We start from the raw sequence: 6,517 nt of genomic DNA, 5'->3' as shown, positions 1-6,517 counted from the left end.
TAAAATGTCGTCCACATAAACAAGAACATAGATAATACCAGAAGGTTGTTTAAGAACAAATAAGCTGGAATCGGAAACAGCATTGTGAACCCTTTGAGCTGAAGAGCATGTTTCAGTTTGTCAAACCAGGCTCTTGGGGCTTGCTTAAGGCCATAGAGAGCTTTATGAGCTTGCAAACCAGGAAGGCTGAGACTTATCTTCAAAACCAGGAGGTTGTTTCATGTACACTGTTTCTTAGGACACCATTAGGAAGGCATTGTTGACATCAATTTGTTGGATGTCCCATCATTTGTAACGGCAAGAGTAAGAATAATCCTAATGGTGGAAGGTTTGATCACTGGACTAAAGGTTTCAAAGTAATCTAAACCAGGAGTTTGTTGAACCCTTTTGCTACCAACCGGGCCTTATACTTTTGCAAGGACCATCAGCATTAAATTTGGTACGAAACACCCACTTATTCCTACTATATTCATATCACAGTAGGAGGGACCAGGCTCCAGGTCTGATTTTGGACTAAAGCATCATACTCACACTGATGGCAGCTCCATTCATTACTAGCAAGAGCTTCTGGTACTGAACTAGGCTCTGGAACAGCAGATTCAGCAGATGGCAAGTGGTTGCAAGGACTATTTTGTGACCAATACTAGAACTAGCAGCAGCTGACTTTGCTCTGTTAGCATAGGATGATTATTTGAGCAGGGGGCTGGAAGATGTGTGAATCACTCGGGAATCTGATGGGTAGATCAACCTCAAGGTGACAAGAGGGTAAAGTGTCTGAGAGTAATGCAAGGCAAGATGAAATAGTAGGTAAGGGATGAGGATTATTTTCTAATGTGACAGGCTGGATGTAACAGATGGTGACATTGAGTTAGGAGAAGTTGGGATAGGTAATGGACTAGGTAGTGGATTAACAATAGGAGAGGATTCTAATATGGGTTTAGTTGCTATGGGTTCTTTTTGAGATGGTGATGGATCATAAGAAATGTTTGTGGAGAAGATATGTAGTAGAGTTGGGATAGGTAATGGACTAGGTAGTGGGGTTAACAATGGGAAGGATTCTAATATGGGTTTAGTTGCTGTGGGTCTTTTTGAGTGGTAATGGATCATTAGAAATGTATGTGGAGAAGATAATGTAGTAGAAGTAGTGATCTTACCAACTGTTGATATATCAGGACAGCATGTGACCTTGGCACTGCAGGAGGGACAAAGGAAGTTGACAATTGGGGAAGAGGAGACAACAAAGGAAGAGAGGTTATGGTATCTGGAGGGGACTGAGACACTAAAGGAGGTACTTGATTATCAGTAAACTTATGAGTACTAAAAGAAACTCACTCTCATTAAACTGAAACACTTGGTGTAATAACAATGGTACCATCTGGTTTAAGACACTTGTAACCTTTATGGAGCAAACTATACCCAACGAAGACACACTTTGTGGAATGAAAATTGAACTTGTTTTTGGGTAAACTCTTAGATAAGGAAAGCATGAGCAGCCAAAGACTTTAAGAGTATCATAAACAGGAGGATGATTAAATAAAATTTGATAAGGTGAAAAGAAATCAAGAGTAACAGATGGCATTGTTTATAAGGAAAACAGCTGTTTCAAAAGCTAACCACCAGTAATGAAGAGGCATGGATGCATGTGCTAAAAGAGTTAAACCTGTCTCAACTATGTGCCTATGCTTTCTCTCACTTTTGCCATTTTGTTGATGAATGTAAGCACAAGAATTCCGTGTATTGTATACCCTGATCAATGAGATAAGGGAGGAGAGCTTTGTATCTCTCCCTGATCAGAACTGAAGACATTTGAATTTACACCCAAATTGTCGTTCGGCTAAGTGATGAAACTTAATGAAAACTGATTTGACTTCAGATTTAGTGCGAAGAGGAAATAACCAAGTAAATTTGCTAAAATCATCTAAGAAATGATATAGTATTTGAATCCTTCTTTAGAGGCAAAAGGGGCAGGACCCATACATCACTATGCACTAATTCAAGAGGAGAAGTGGTGTGTGATTGTGAAAGGGGAAAACTAGCCTGATGCAGTTTTCCTAGTTGCAAGAGTCACAAAACAGTGGGGTACTAGTTTGAATTCTGAAGAAACATGTTGTTTGAGAAACCAGAAATGATTTTTTGTAAACTCCTAGGATGAGGATGACCTAGTCGCTTATGCCACAACATGTAATCAAGATATGCTTACTAGTGGTTAAGTACACAACATTATCATCACACGCATCAGTATGATTATTAGCAGCAGCAGAAATTGAACTAGTGAATCAACAGACTTATTAGAAGATTAGCTAGTTAAAGTTGGAAGCATTAAAATTATTAGTAGTAAGATTATCAACAGCAACATTTTGGCAGTAAGAAGCAAGCATCACATTAGTACTTTCAGTAACCAATTTATTGGAAATTTCATCAGTGTAAGCTCATTACAAGAAGAAACATTGGTTGAACAATGCTGTCACTAGTTTTAACAGTAAAAGGCTGAATTTTATTGTTGAGGCATAGAAGCCAGAGGCTTACAAGACATAAACACTCAGCTTCTGAAACAAGGCTAGACTTATTCGTATCAGTAATAACAGGTGTAGTAAGCTGAACACTAGGTTGTGACAAAACACTACCAGCACTACCAGAGGAGTCATAAATTTGTGAGACCAGGAGACTGAAACAAGGAAGCAAATGATGGTCAGGGACTTTGAAGAAAGTGTGGATGGAATGTGTAAATGATACAGTCCTCCTTTAAGTCCCCCTTGCAGCTAACTCCCGTGTTAGCTTGTCCTTAACAACACAAGAATTGGCATCAAACTCTACAATTACATCATTACTTTGGTAAACCTAGATATACTTAGTAGGTTCTTTGTAATTTGGGGCACAAAGTATATTTTTTAAATGTAAACAATTTGTAGTAATTGACTTGGTAAAGATAATTGAACTGTATGAGAATGTTGAGACTCACCATTGCCAACTTGGAGATGATTAGTACCTTCATATTGCTTGCTGACATTCAGATTTCCCAAGTGAGACGTGACATGATCAGTGGCCCTGAGTCCATGTACCAAGCTGGATCAGTTGGAGTCATTGCTGTAGCTAGAGAGAGTGGTGAAGCATGTTGATAATACTGATTAGGGCTGAGCCAGTGGCTGCAAAATGAGCTTGTGCATCTAACTTGTTGTTTGTTGACTAGGAACACTGAAACTAGTAAATTGAGTGGATTGGTGGTGTCAGGGCCAGATAGACCAAAATTTTGTGACTGAGGATGTGACTGATAACCAGGAATGTTTTGAGGATTAACACCAACAGAATGCGTAGCACCAACAGAAGTGCAGCATTGTCAGGAAAAGGTATGTTCTGTCCACCAAAATGATGATGAGAACCATTAATACTGGGTGGAGCATTGCCTGTAGGTGAGAATGAACCAGTATAGATTGCATTGAATCTATGATAGCACGAATAGCAGAGTGCCCTGTTTTATTGCAGACTTGACAGATCAGTCTGTTTCTTTCCATTGCCTCTTCCTCTGCCACGACCATACACCACAGAACCATGAGGTCGAGCATAACTATACTGTTGTCATCGGTATGTATGAAGGTGAGGATGGAATAGTTGTAGGTTTGAGGAAATGAGGGTTCCCAAGAGATATTAATGAAGGTACATATTGGGACAGGGGGCTCAGTAGCTTTGTCACATGCTGACTTCCCATAGATGATTTGCCAAAACGTTAACATTGTGAACTTCATCATAAGAACCAGTAGAGTTACCGTTGAGGCTATAGTACAGAACTGTTGTACAGGTCTGTAGAGTTAAATCGTCTAACCGAATTTCATATTTCTGTAGAAGAAATTGCGCCTCATGTAATGTGACTTTATCTACCTTAGACTCAAGCCGAGAGGTAAGATTCACAACTACTGCATCAAACTCTGGTCCCAGCCCATCCAAACAAATTGCAAAAGATCTTCTTCTGACACAATAGAAACTAGCATGAAACTGTCGGCAATTTCTTTCATCTTCTTAATATACTCTCCAATACTAAGATTACCTTTTTGAGTAGTCTGTAGTAAGTTTTTAAGATGAAGAGCTCTGGCTTTGAGTCTGGAATGAACTCATTTTCTAAAGCAATCCAAATCTCACTCGCAAAACGACACTTAGAAACATAGCTAAACTGCTCTCAGAGATCGAAGCTAATAGCCAACTTACAAGAAAATATCTGTTTTCTTCCACAAAATTAATCAGGATTAATCTTTTCATCAAATGAGTCTTTACTGCACCTAAGTTGTCATCTAATACAGATGCAACTGATAACTGGTGAAGGGCAAGGAACTTACAAGCAAGTGATCTTCAAGTTCATGTGACCCGACAGCCAAGAGTGTTGTGAGCTCCAGAAACGATAATTGTTTCTGGTAATTTTTGGGTTTATAACCTGCAGACGGACGCCAGAGCTGAAGTCGTGCGATTAGCTGAGTTTCGAAGCAATTCTTCAATGCCGTTAAACATTGATGAAGAATTGAATGTATTTGCCATTGCGGCAGTCAGGCCTCGATACCATGTGGAATTTGAGAGAACGGGGTAAGGAAGCAGATCTGAGCAAGAAATTGAGAGAAGCAAAAGGGGATTTTATTTGTAACTGAACGACTTGCTACAGTTAGGGATTAAGCTTCCCTTTTATAACACTTTCAGCTTTACAAAAACGACAGTGCTGGCACATATAAGACACTTAAACGTCACCGTTTATGCCAACATGCTTTATGACTAACACTTGTGACAATGCTAGTATTGCATGGTTTTTAGCTCTGGTTCAGTTTTGATTCTCTATTTCAGTTTTTTGATGTCTAGATCCATTCACTCTCTCTCTCTCTCTTGCCTTTTAGAAGCTAGTGTCTTATGTTTTTGGGACTATATACTTCCATCTTCTGGTCTACTTGGAGATATTTTATTAAGTGAATTAAGGAAGAGTTAGCCAATTATCACGACAGGATGACACTTTTCATAATTATAGAGTGAGGAAATTTTATATTATTTAGTTTGATGGCTTCCTACCTTTAGTTGAACTTTAGAAAGAAGGCCTTTTAGCTGTATCTAATCGCACTTTAGCTCTCAAGAGCTTTGTAAAACATTATGCAAAATTTTTATTTTTGGAAAATTTGTGTGACAGGGAGAACAGTTGAAGAGGGTAAATGTCATAGGGCTTGTAGATGAATCTCCTGCTCCTTTACTTGGTTCTACAAGGTAAAAATTTCCACTAGTTTCTTTATTCTCTTTTGAGCTAGTAACTCACTGAATTTTTTTTGTTATTTCAGTAATACTAGTGAAGTGGGTGATGGGTTAAGAACCAGACCTATTGCGAAATCCAAGATACATTGAACGCGTATGGATGAAGTATACCCGGCAAAAGTCAGGATTAGGGTGCTTTCTAAAAAGAAAATGATAGGTTCTTACTTTGTCCATATTATATAACTTTGTACTGTTCTAGTATACATATTACATTTTGATTGACATCTATGTTTATAAATGCAGTTGATATAAGCAAAATTATTTTATTTATTTGTTCAGATCCTTTCTATGTATGAATAGGATAATAGTTTGACTGAGCAGCCTAGCAGCTTGAAGTATCTTTCCACGCTTTCAATATTGCTGCCAAAAGAAGAGACCAGCTTTCATGGTATGCATTCAGCAGAGTGTCATTATTCATATTATGTTACTACTATTGCTATTGTAATGTTCTTGTGTTCTATCGATCTGTATCATATCTCTTTCCTGTCTTGGTAGTTCTGTTCCTTCTGGAGGTTCAAACGATGGTGAGGTGCAAGCTCGTCAAACGATTGAAAAGTGTAGTCAAAGTATGTTTCGTAGTGTTACTGAACTTTCATTGGGTGATGAAAGATTATCCAACTTGGCTACTGCTGACATGGTATACTTTTCGGGAGCAGTTTTTTTTTTTTTTTTTTCTTTTTTTGTCTTCTTCTAAATTGATCGTCAATTACCTTTATAGGACAAAGCATTAAAAGGCTTGGTTGCTCGTGAACCTGTTTCTGACTTTCCTGATGATTCTTCTGGGAGATTGCTAGTCGTTCGCCTTATTCAGGCGATTTTCACTCTGAATGCCATATTCCTGGCCGGAAGGCTCCCCTGGATTTTATAGTGAAAACTTATATGAGAGTCGTTTCATCTGTAAGACTTGATGTGGCCACATGCCACAATTATGCAGTTCACGGTGGTTTAAAGGAATTATTAATTACCTTTTTTGATCCTTGATAAGAGGTTAAAAGCAGTTAATAAGAGTTATTTGGTCCTTAGGTTAGCCATATATAAGGATATTATCTTCTCCATCAAAATGATATTACGTAAATGCAAAAGGGAGAAAGGTTCTGGAGGCATAAGCTAGAAGACATTTCTCAAATACTCACTCACAAATCATTCACGTTTTTGCTTTCTACAACACTTGAGCAATATGGCTGGAGGTAAGTGATTAAATTTCGTATTATATTATAATATTTCACATCATCTTCATCTGTAAATT

The 6,517-nt window shown here is 38.2% G+C and overlaps 1 long non-coding RNA gene across 1 annotated transcript; it reads left to right on the top strand.

The window, feature by feature from the left end:
- The first annotated feature begins 5,556 nt into the window (after nt 1-5,556).
- Nucleotides 5,557-6,517, top strand: LOC116126238. The gene is made up of 3 exons (XR_004127449.1): nt 5,557-5,659; nt 5,767-5,908; nt 5,990-6,517. It is a non-coding gene; the product is annotated as an uncharacterized LOC116126238 (long non-coding RNA).

The sequence above is a fragment of the Pistacia vera genome, unplaced genomic scaffold, assembly GCF_008641045.1.
Source record: "Pistacia vera cultivar Batoury unplaced genomic scaffold, PisVer_v2 Contig178, whole genome shotgun sequence".
NCBI lineage: Eukaryota > Viridiplantae > Streptophyta > Magnoliopsida > Sapindales > Anacardiaceae > Pistacia > Pistacia vera.
The sequence above is the reverse complement of the archived record's forward strand: the minus strand, read 5'-3'. Positions and strand labels throughout refer to the sequence as shown.